At 37.6% G+C, this 12840-nt stretch overlaps 1 protein-coding gene across 3 annotated transcripts in view; it reads left to right on the top strand.

Annotated features, from left to right (window-relative positions):
* The window catches only part of LOC309660083 (uncharacterized protein), a gene marked incomplete at its 5' end in the record, with an annotated part of 664039 nt that overhangs the window by 604934 nt on the left and 46265 nt on the right, over nt 1-12840 (top strand). The gene's annotated exons all lie outside the window — the stretch shown is intronic.

The raw sequence follows: 12840 nt of genomic DNA, 5'->3' as shown, positions 1-12840 counted from the left end.
AAACAAATTCTGAGCAACATGTCTTATATTACTAACTTTGAGTTTAAGTTATATAAACTTGAAGTTATTTTACTGAACTGGAACTGACAACACCTTAGTAAAAATTTAATAGCTAACATCAGAATGGGAGTTTCCTTAGATGGTAACATTTCCCCAAACAGAGCTTCTGCTAAGCTTAAATTGTCAAGTTATTTAAAAAGATATGGTTGGCTAACTTACACTAAAATTTAAAAGCAAAACTTGAAAAATGTTTCAAGATGATCGAGTTTTATCTGATTGCTTAGTGGAGCAATTTATAGCTACCACAGTGTGCTAAATTGGGGACATAGGTAAGCAGTACCCTAGTACATGCCAACGACAGATATTTGTAATCAAACTAAGCTAACTGGAACTTTCTGAATTTCCTGGATTTACTTTATTTGAAAAAAAAAATCTGAGACCTTGTGAAATGTGTGAGGATTATTTGGAGTGATATGAAAGGGCTAAAAAATGTAATGGAACTATGACACTGTAATTTGAATAAGTTATAGCTCAATTGTACCCGGATCTTCTCTCTATTGGTACTTGAAATTGTAAGCAATATTGTAAACTTTTTATAGAATGTATAAAACATTGTTGTACGTGATCTTCAGGGGGGATGTTTCCAACTGTCTGTTATGTTTCTTCTTGATTATTCTTCTTATTAAACTTGTTGCACGTCAGCTCTAGTTATAAGATTATTCAAAACAGAGGTATTAAATATCTGTGTGCATAATATTGAAGCTCCTCTAAAGGATTAAAATTTAGTACTGAAACTTGCTGTGATAAAACAATAGTAACACCAACAACTACAATGGGAAAAGCAAAATGTAAAAGAAATACAGGACTTGATTTACAGCAGTAAGTTTCTTTATATTCACTGTGCTATTTTGTGATGGGAAGTGGATGAAAGTGTTTTTTCAGGGAGCTTGTTTCTACTAAAATAAAGATAACTAGCAGATTCATCTGGTCCTTTACTAGGAATCACTCTATGCTGCTTTAGCTACCAGTCAAAAAGAAATAATATGTAAACATCATTTGGTAATAGCATACTCTACCCATGTATTCTTGTCTAATTGTAATCCTTATTAGCATACCACTTTTCCCCAAAGCTAGAATGGAATAAGAAACAGAGAAAGGAGAAGAGGATGACTAATGAATCATAAAAGTTCCTTTATAGTTTATTTAAATAAAATCTAATTTTACAACAAAAAAATTAAAGTTTCTCTATTTTTGGGGAACACTGTCATTTAAACACATGGCTTAGAGTGACAATATATAACATGGGGGATAGAGAGAGAAAAATCACTGAGATCAAAAAGAAGATGAGAATGAAGTTTTAAATCTCATTAGGAAAAAGAAAGCAAATGACATAGAGAAACAGCAGTCTATGACTTTAAAAACTGTCATCAAATAAAGCACACTGCTTCTAGAATTACTCACCTACCAATTTAGCATCAGGATGGTGATCTGTTGCACACCACTCCCCTGAAAAGGACAATTTTTCTTTAAACAATTATCTTCTGAAAACAGAAAAAGAGATCAGTCTAAACTAGATTTCCAAACATAGTAGAGAGCTAACGGTGACAAGTTAAATATCAAAAGTTTAATTTTGGTCAAAAGGAAATAAATGTTTAAAAACTTTGATTTGATAGTTAAATTCAAATAGTGCTCCGGTTAACATTAAACACATAAAACAGTTTTGTAATATAAGGGAAAAATGACTATAGTAAGATGTGTACATATTCTATTAATTTCAAAATAATTGGGGGTGTTGAACTATAAAGGAGTTCTCATAAAATTGTATTCATATCTGTCTCTGAAATATAGATATAATTTTATCTGCATCTGTGTAAGTAAGGATGGATATTGGGAAAAGTAAACAAGCAAACGAGTTCCAGAAAACATAGAAAATCAAGTCAGGAAAGAATGATCACCACTGGTACCCACATACAATAATCAGGGGGGAAAAGTTCCAACCATATGTAGCAAGATGATGAATTAGCTGTTGTAGGAAGAAGGTGGCTATGTAGACACTAACTAGTCCACTGTCCTCAAAGATGAAACTCCTGAATTAATGTGGCTGTTACAGGGAGATGTTAAGGGGGTTAAATAAATAATAAACTGAAGAGGGTATCATTTAAGCAGCTGTTAATAGATGTGGCAGTGACAAAAGGAGACATCGGGAAAGAGCCAAGAGCAGAGATAGGGAAAAAAGAGGCTATGTAAGTGGAATTCTTACTAGCTCAAGGGCCTCAGAAAGGTTTTAGGCTCCCAAATGACTCATGGAGAGAAGTAAATGTGATTGCAGCTTCCATGCTTTTTCTGGTTAGTAGGGAAGATGGCTGACTCTGAGGTAGGGATGGGAAATGGTCTTTGTGGTAGAACTGATTTGGTAAAAGTGGCTTGAAATTTTGTAAGGGTTTAGTGCTTGGAAAAAGATATCAATAGGAGGAGGGTCAATGAGGTCTCATTTATGAAACATTTACCTACTTACCTCAATTCCTAGAACAAAATAGACAATTACTCTTTGGTTCTCTTTCCTTTTATACATTTATATATTTTAGTTATGTGTATATATATATATATATATATATATTTAGTTATGTGTATATATATTTGGTTGTAGTATCTATTTAGTTTTATATATATATTTAGCTATATATAGGTATATATAATAAATATATATTTTGTTATATATATTTATTTAGTTCTAGGCAAGTCATCTAATCTTATGATTCCTAAATTTCCTCATCTATAAAATGATACTTATTTGTGGTGCCTTTTTGAGGAATCAAGTGTTGGGCAATTTTTGAGTCATCTATACTGTAATTAGAAATCATGACTGAAAATGCTTTGTGTTTTTCCCAGGAAAGATTCACTTTAAAGTTAGCATTGCTTCTATTGTATCTTTAAAGTGCCTCTGCAGGGTTTCATATAATCCAAGGTGCTGACAAAAAAGGAAAAATAATGACCTAAACAGCAAAATAGCATTTAAGCTTAGCTCCATTGCATTACTTAAGGATTCTCTAAGAATAATAGACACCAGAATAGTACAGAACTACCTCGACATTAAGGGATCATACAATATTCATTACCCCAGCTAAAATAATGCATAATAGAAGCATTCAGCACTTTCTAAACTAGTTCACTTTCTGTTTGGCTGATGGCTTTTGAGCCATTGTTTACCGAGGGGAACCAATGTCGAGGGAGAGAATACATATAATTAAACCATTATCTGTGTATTTGCTTAAGCCATCCACTTTTGAAAGGTCTAGTAGTGTTAGGCTTAGACATTTCAATTAAATTAACCATTTTGAGTCCTATTTTACATAGTAATTATTTGAAATATCAAAAACTTAAAGTTTTATTTTAAGTCACCCTTTTACTTTAAAAATAAAGAAACCAAAGGGGGACATTTCTACGCTATCAACATCCTTTGGATCATTAGTTAAATAACAACCAGGGTCCAGCTCTAATCAGATATAATGTCATCTGATATTAGACATAAGGGAAAAAAAAAAAACCCAAATGATTTCATCCTTACTTCTCACTTTAATATACCAACAGAAAGTCATAATAGAAGATACAAGCAGAGTCAAATGCATAAAAACATGTTGCTGTCTTGCACTAAGTGTGTCATTACAGCCAGTAAATAATGATGACTTTTTCCTCCTTAAAATTGTAAAACTATAGAATGAATGGCCATAGCTTCTGTATTTATCACTTACAGAGTAAACTTTTTCAGTGACAACAGACATTCTGGAGCTTACATTGTGTTTTGAATAGGTTCCAAAATATCAAATACATTTGGGTCTAGGTTCTATTTCTCAGCTGGAGGGAATGGAGAGGGCAGTGATATGAGTTTGTTTTTGAACTTGATGTAGCCACACTTTCTCTGGGCATTGCATGATGAAATGGAAGCAGGGAAGGGAGTTAAGGTAAAGAGACAAGTAAGAATATAAATGGAGATGTTGGTGATATTGACAACCAATAGCATTTCAGAAAAAGAACTAGGAGTGGGGTGTAAAACAGTTGAGATCAGACATTTCAGGCTCCAAGTCTATGACACTGGTCCTTCTCCCTATGCTTGATACCATGCGTCTAGCCAGGGTTAGGGTAGCTCCTCATTTAAGTATAATTAAATCTGACCTGAGCTAGCAAAATCAAGATTTTTAAAAATATATAGAACATAAGTTTGTGCTCAGTTTATGAAAAAAATAGGTAAAATCTCGAAGACATAACATAGTGGGAAAAAAAGATATTTAAGTAGAAATTATCATTACATATTAAGTTTAGTCAGCATTCTAGTGTCAGGATATTGGGACTCTAGTAAACATTAGAAGTACTGGCAAGATTTTGTCATCCATTCAAATTTACGTACAAATAGAGTCATATAAATAAGTTTTCAAGGAAAGGAGAATGAAAAATGTGATATGTATGTTTATATAAAACACCGAAACTCTGACAAGATTATATTCTTTGATTCTAAATTCTTTCTTCTTCTTTTACAAAATTAATATAAGGCCCTGGACTTCCACAAGGACTGTTTGTATTTGTTCAAGAAACCTCAAATTCATGACTGTTAATACAGCATAAAATTGTCCACATAAAATGGAACAAAGCATGACAGAAATGTTTAAGTGACACTTCAGACACTTAATGAGAAATACTGCTTAGCTGATAATGTCAAAGAATAGAAGTTTGAATATCTTGGCTGAATTCAATTTAATCATAGCAAAAGTGTTAGTTGAGCAATCTCATTTATCTGCTTAAGTGACTCTTTTCTGCATGCTGAGCTTTATGTTCATTACTTAGCAAAATGCACATCACAAAATGGCAGCAGCCTCTAGAGTTTGTTTTGAAGATTGCAAACTGCAAATATTAAATTGATGAATGCTGTGGTCCACCACAAAGCATTACATTTCAGAGACATTTTATAAATTCCATTTTGTGTCTCACAAATCAGTTTCCAATCAAATTCAACATTCTTTGGAAGACTTTATACTACATAGTAAAAAATATGTGTTAAGAAATCACTTCCTGAAAGAGAGATGGGGGAGCACCGTATTAGCACAATGCTTCTTTAGATATTTTATTAAAATGATCTAGGTAAAATTACATATATGCAATGTATACATATATATGTATATATATATATGTTGAAGTAATTTTTGTTGAATGTATCCTAATTTTTTTTGTGTGTAATCATGGATGTTGTTTCTGACTGTGTATACTCTTAGAACTGGGAGGAGTCTTAAGAAGGTTATCTAGTATATTATCGCCTACCAGGATTATACCATTTATCCCAGGTACAATCGCTACAATATCATAGACTATTAGAATTGAAAATAATCCTTGACCCATTTTTGCCATCTAAACATTGAATCACTGCAACCTTCCAAACAGATTTTTATCCAGTCTCTGTTTGAACATATCCAGTTTATTTTTGAGGAAAATGGTCTGTCCTGTGAATCTGAAGTCCAAGAGTCTGAGTGAGGTTCATTCTTCAAGCTCCCAGGCTTCTGACCTTTTCTTCCTTTGTATAAATAGTGTACTGGAGAGACAACTACTAAGATCTCATCTGACTCTCAGATTTTATGAATATCTTGCTCTCTGAGAGCCAAGGAATCTAATCAAATCCTGAACTGCTCTTGAAGTTAGAGGGTATTCCTTGGGTCCAGCTGAAACTTATCCCGTGGCACTTTCAGTATCCATTCTCAGAATCCTCTCTCTTCTTCTTCAGAGTCACAATTAGAAACTGAATCCTTACACAGCTCAGGAACAAGTTCTAAATTCTAACACTCTTTAAGAGCCAGGGCATTCTTATTTATGTGTAACAATATTCTTTTGATGAAAGTGAAGTCAGTCTTTGGCTCTCTTCTTAAAGAAGCTAAAACAAAAGGGGCCATCAAATACACTCTCTGCTGGATTACACACACTATTATGTATGATAGAGTGGACCCCCATCAGTAGGCATGGAGATCACCTGGAATGTCCAGATGGTTCCTTAGAATGAAGGTTTTCAAAAGACCATTGCTAGACATATGTGTCTGGTTAGAATGTTTAACCTTCATGGTCTTTAATCATGTAGCATTATGTGAAATGCCACCAGCTGAATGGCTTGATGGAGTGTTTTGAAGCTGTAGAGTTTCCAATCTTCTGGCCACCACCAGAGGCCCTGCAGACACTGGGAATGTGGTCCCTACAGTCTGAATGCCTCATTACTGGGCTATGAGAAAAGAGGGCAGATGGGAGTTGGCCTTCACGATGTATAGCATGGGCATAAGGAGTTCTGTGATCAAATGAATGAATGAGAAAGAGAGAGAGAGACAGAGACAAAGACAGAGAGACAGTGACAGAGACAGAGAGACAGAGACAGAGAAAGAGAGATCCATCACTTGGATAGGCAAGGAAAGATCTGTTCCAGTTGTTCCAATTCTTCCTTAGTTGTTGATAATCTCAAAGATATTTTTCCCTCAAAACTAAGTTCATGTAAAGAAGATCCTTTTTGGGATTTTTAATTCTCTAAGGGTAAAAATATCATCTGTCATGGAAGTTTATTACTCTACACACCATAAGTACTGATGAAGCCATTGAGAATGAAAAGCCCGTCATTGTTCATTTTAAGAGCGGCTGAAGTATATGGGAAGTGGTTTCACAGTAGGAAACCTTCGCATCAGCCTGTCCTGACACTGAGTACTGACTGCCGCTGTCAGCTGGAGCAAGTATATGAACGAGACGTCTCTGAGCTTCAGCATTCTCATCTGTAAAGTTGGAATCATTTCAGGGTTGTGGTGAAAATGAGATAAAATAAACTATGCAAAGAGCTTGTCATGGTGCCTGAAACTAAGTCAACTCATAAAGCAGGGCTATTATTAACTCTTTATTAGGATTATAATGATCGTAGCATGCTTGTTAGGAATGTTGACAATCCTTTAGAGGCTGAACTTGACCCAGGACCCTTCTGTGTGTGTGAATGCCTTGTCCTGTACATGGCGATGATTTAGGTCATTTCAGTGTTCATCTCTCTGACCTGAAGTTTTTCTGCTTCAGATTTGATTTTTAAGAAACATTGGTTACCAGACCTCGCTCCGATACTTCCGAAGAGCATTGAGGCTTGACGGCAACATCTCTTGCTTGCTTTTCAGAGTCCTGATTCTATCCAAACAGAAGCATCTGAGCTCTCTCTTTCATGTATGGGGAGGAGGGGTGTCCAGCGTCTTTGTTGTTGTTGCTGAAACTCTGGAAAGAGAGCAGGGCATGGAGCTGTGCTAGCCAATTTGGCAGCGTGCTTTTTTCAGCCCACTTGGCTGTGCACAATATTCTGTCTGAGTTTGGGAAGATCTGTCTGCTTTTTTCCTTTGTATAGAGGCTATGAGAAATGAGGCAATGGATTTGTCTTATACAACAGCCTGGAAAAATAGGCCATGGCCTAACAAGTAAGAAGAGTTGCATGGCCTCATTCCAGGGAGTTCCTGGCTGGAGACTGGAGGACAGGTTGAGACGCCTTCTGATAGATTTTTGTACTAACTGCCCTCTTTCCTGAAACAAGTCTTGCTTAAAATAAAAGGTGTTGGGGTGGGCAGGAGGAGGTATGGATCCTTACACAGTACGATATCCCTTTATCAAGAATCAATATCATACAGATTTAGAAGTCACCGATCAAATTATGTATCCCAAAGCACAGCAGGAAACCTTACAATCCTTGTAAATGGCAGTGAGCTGTGATAAGGTGCAGTTATGACCCAGTCCCCGATGCTCCTCTTCTGAGACTGGCTTAAACCATTTCCTTGTCATAGAACCCCAAATGACCCTACACTGTCCCTTTTTTCTATGTTTGTTTTGCTTTGTTTCTGCAAAGCGCTTTGTCCTTGTCTGCGTTTTCCAGATGACTGTTATATTTTTCTCCTTGCTGTTTTCTCTTCCAATCAGTGAAGGAGCCCCAGACATGAACTGCAACTGGAGTTTCTCACTCTGTACTCCACCCCCCACTATAGACACACACATGTACACACACACACACACTCACACACACACACACACACGCTACCATTTTAATTGCCTTTTCCAATGATGACAGTGATGTCTTTCCTATCGGGCACTCTTTGTTATTTTGGTTTGGAATTCAAGGAATGGGAGAGGCTGGAATATCATCAATCTCCAGAGGTGGCTGATCTGACTCAGTGTCTGCATCAAAACTATTGCTCTAAAAAGATGCACCCCCCTCCTCACTGCAAACACCTAGAGTTTCTACCTTCCCCGGGCATCATTCACTTAACTCCTTGACTGCCTGCCTGGGTTACGATGGCCACAGACTGAATCTCTATTTCTTCATCTCGGAATAACGCTCCTCAGAGCTGCTTTATGGAGCTATTCACAGGTAAGAGCAATAATGAGCTCAACAACACGGTTTCCTTTTCTGTATTCTGTAACATTCTCATCTCAGCCACCGTGTCTGGCAGCCACACAATGAGTCCCTGCATGTGTCAGAGAGATGGATGGTATCTGCAGTGTCTGCATCTCGGTGCTGACTGTGTGAGCTCCTGCTGAACCTTACCTCGGGGATGCTCAGTTCTGTGCCATTGAATCAGAAAGGCAAACTGCCCCCTTCCAAGAAATGTCTTATTTTCTCCCAACACAAAATACTTTAATGGAAATAATGACACGCATTAGGTACGCTGATGGATAGCACGTTGTCCTTTCATCCTCAGTATTCCTGATTATAGGACTCTGTTTTTGTCTCATTGCTCTGCTATTATTTTTTCAAAGCTAAAACAAAGAGGCTACTAGTCTAGGTGGTAGTTCTTTATAAGCATTTCACACATCTTTGCTTTCTTCAACTGCATGGAATCAGAAAAAATAAATAACAAATGATATTAATGAACCTCTATTTCCTTATCAGGGAAGTAACCAGTTAATTCTGGTTACTTTTGGTCCTGATCTAAATTGACTGGCTTTTGTTTCAGCACGAAATCAGCTCTGAACCGTGCACAAATGTGCCGCAGTGAGGTCTTTGGTAATGGATTATCAGTAAGATTTCAGTGCTGCTAGGACCGTGCGGGCACATCTGAGCAAAGTGGGATTATGTGGGATTGGAGCCAAAGTACTAACGACAGTGACTATTTCTACCATCTGTTTTCTAGGGCCAACTTCATGGGCAGGTACCTTGTGCTGTCACACAGGGCCAGACACTTAGATGGGCAGTTTAATGCCCTACTAGTGTGATCTTGAAACTTAATAATTTGTGAGCAAGAAGACCTGAAGATTCATTTTGTACTGGCTCAGCAGATTATACAGCCACTCCTGGTGCCAGGCACTGCTCTATGCTTTGTTACTAATAACATTATTCCTCCTCGGTTTTCCTTCCTTCTCAGTTTTGACTGAGGTACAACAAGACAGATAGCAGCATAGTTGTTAGGACACCAAAGTGAGCGTGAGGCAGCCTGCCCACTCCATATAAAACATTATGTTGGAAGTGGCCATAAGAACCTGTTCCATCTGTCTTGGACCCTTCATCCAGATCAAGGGTCTAAAAAAGAGTTTGAGAGAAAAGATGTGTGCAGGTATCTCTTCAGAGAGAGCAGTTCCCTTGCTGTGAGTCCCCCCTCCTTTTTGTGGTTGGGAAGACAAGGACTTAAGGGGGACACAAAGGACTGATATCTTATTCGTGCCTAAGAAAGTTACAATGGACTATGGCTTAGATACAACACATACTTGGAAATCTACAAGCTGAGAGGCTAAATAGGCAATCAAAGGGACATGATCTAGTTTGCTAGAACAAGGGATGATGCATGAGAGTTGGCTGTGGGCCATCTGGAAGAGAGCCTTGGTGTAGAATTATCTTAGGTCTTCCAAGATCTGTCTTGGGGCTTCTGGAGGCATGAGAAGACCCCAGGGGAAGGATGTTCAGCTGGTGAGTAGTAGCTGAAACAGGAGTCAAGGGCCTAGAGTAAAAATGCATCTGCTGGGACTAAGAGAACCATGAGAAAGACTGACTAAAGAAAACATTCAAAAAGCCCCCTAAAGCAACCATAAGGACAAGAGTCGGCTGTAATCATTTATGTGACTTTTCTCTAAGAGATGCCAGCTTTAACTATCTGATGAACAGAAAGCACAAAGCCACCCAGGTATTACTTCTTCTCCCTCTCTACATCTTTGATCCCGAAATGAAGCTACGACTGGGAGAGATGATGAGCTGGAAGGGAGAAGCACCAGAGCCCTTGCTCCACTGTAAGTCCCAGCCTGTAACAGGTGCCAGCTGGTTGAGGGGTTAAGTTGCATGTTAAATCAGGTTTGGAATTTTCACTGCTCTATCAGACTAAACATTCTGGTGACTGAATTGAGCCTGTGTTTCAATTGAAAGTAATAGTCGGATCTCCTTTTACCTAATAATGAGAGGAAAGGCAGAGAAAGCTGTCTGAGTGTTCCCTCCAGGGACACGAGGAGGTTATATTTTCTCCCACTATCCCGTTAAACTTTATTCAGTGATCACAATGCACACACATCATGCTTGCTGACATATTGTTCACATCTTTATTACCTATGCAATCACCTCAATGTTTTACAGAAAGTACTATCCAAATGTTGGAAAGGAGAAAAATAAGAAACACAGAGGTTAAGAGACCTTAGCAGATTAATAAGTGATAGAGCTAGAATTTAAAGCCTGATTTGTGTTTCTTAAGGCTTATTCCTTTAATCATTAGACTCTCTCTCCTAAATTAGAAAAAAAACACCATCTATTAAGTACCTACTATATGCCAGGAATAGTGCTAATGGCCCCACATATATGATTATATTATTTACTCCTTACATAAAGCATAAGTCAGATGCTCTTCTTGTTATCCATCAGAGGAAACTGAGACATAGAGGGTTTTAGTAACTAGTTAGTAATTAGTTTGAAATTACATGGGGAGCTCTTGTCTGCCTGACCCAAAATTTGTGTAGTTCATTAAGAAACAGAAGGAGATTGAGAGAGAAAGAGAGAGAGATTAATTTCTCCCTACTTTTCTTCTCAAATAAGTCATATCTTTGCTAAAATAAAATACATATGGAGGTCCTCCTAAGTATATAGCCAGTAGTAGTCACCAAAAAACCAAGATAATTATTAGCTATGGTCCCATGAAGAGGTACCATAAATACAGAAAGAGAAAACTAACAGTCATGGCAACCTTAGTCCATAATGAAGTGACCGACTCTGCATGACTCACTCTGAGTGAAACTGTAACATTAGAGAGAGGGATGCTCTGTCCTGTTTCCAGGAATATCCAGAGAAGTCTTCATGGAAAAGGTGAGTCATTAATAATAGTTTTATTTAAACAATTCAAGAACAACAGCAACAAAAAGCATCCAGGTTGGGGAGTGACAGCAATAGCAAAATCACAGGACTGGGAATAAATATAACCAACAAAAGGAGAAAGCAGGGAAAACTTTTTTTTTTTCCCCCCCAAAAAAAATCTATTTGTTCTAGAAGAGTGGGCCATATGTTGTGGCTCCATTATTTATGCAGAGAGCTGCAGTCAGGCTGATGGATGTGAACATGATATGGTGGGAAATGAGAGGCCACGGCAGGTTCTTCATCAAGGGATTAAGCAATGAAAGTTATGTTTTCAAAATATTTGTCTGGGAGTGGTATTTGTCTGAGATTGAAAAAGAGAATAGAGTCAGTGGGAGTGACTAGAAATTGGTTAGAGTTGCCCAGGTACAATATGGCATCTCAATTTAGCCTTTGCAGAGTGGGCTTTCTTTCTTGAATGAGAGTAGAAAGGAATGGGGGTGGGAGTAAAAATATCTGGAATATAGGTATGTAGATATGTAGATTCCAGATATGTATATATCTGCATACTCCAAGAGCTGTAGTCCTGAAACAATGTGGGAAATTTTTATCACTGTATATTAAATAGTGCATTTAAAGCTCATAGTTCAATGAACCAAAAGAGCAAAGAATATGGCAAATTTCCAGTATTTATAATAGTGTAGAGAAAAATCATCACGGTGGTACTGGGAAGCATGATGTGGCAGAAATAGCAGTGACTTAAGAGTCGAAATTATGTATTTTCTTTTGAGGCACACTATTGCTATATGGAGAAAAACTGTCTTTCCTTTTCTCTTAACATTTTAAAACCAACACACAATTCTAGTTTGTTACCTGTGGCACCTGTCGACGGTAGAATGTTCAAAGAAAATCCTGAATCTACTGAAAACTTAAGAGTAAATAGCTTCTGTTTAAAATTCCCTAACATACTTTCTGGAGTTGGAATGCTCCATCAAAACTCATCATCAAAACTTATCCATCAAAACTTATCATCAAAGGCTTTGTTGTGAAATGCCAGGATGCCACTGAATAAGGTAACAATGAGGCAGGGAGGAGACTCTTTTTGTTTTTTAACACCTTTGTTGTAGTATAATTGCTTTACAATGTTGTGTTAGTTTCTGCTGTATAACAAAGTGAATCAGCTATACGTATACATATATCCCCATACCCCCTCCTTCTTGAGGCAGGGAGGGGACTCTTAATTTGCCTAAAAATTCTCTTACAGTCTCTTGATAAGCTCTGACGTACTTTCTCGGTGGGGGGCGGCGGGGGAGGAGTGGTCGGTGAGACGGGGTAAATCATTGCTGTGGTACATTTTCCAAATCTCTCACTGGCAATATCCATATTATAGTTTCTATCTGAAGTGTTGACAATGGAGGAAACATTACTAAGAATGGCTGTCATGGATCAGCCAATAAGGCTCGAATCGCCCTTTCCTTTCACATCCACTTGTCTGGTGTGTCTCTGACATGAAACAGAATCAACTCAGAAGGGGTGAAGGAAGGTTA

The sequence above is a fragment of the Balaenoptera physalus genome (genome assembly GCF_965194825.1).
Source record: "Balaenoptera physalus genome assembly, chromosome: 4".
Lineage (NCBI taxonomy): Eukaryota > Metazoa > Chordata > Mammalia > Artiodactyla > Balaenopteridae > Balaenoptera > Balaenoptera physalus.
This window is presented reverse-complemented; position numbering and strand designations above follow the sequence as displayed.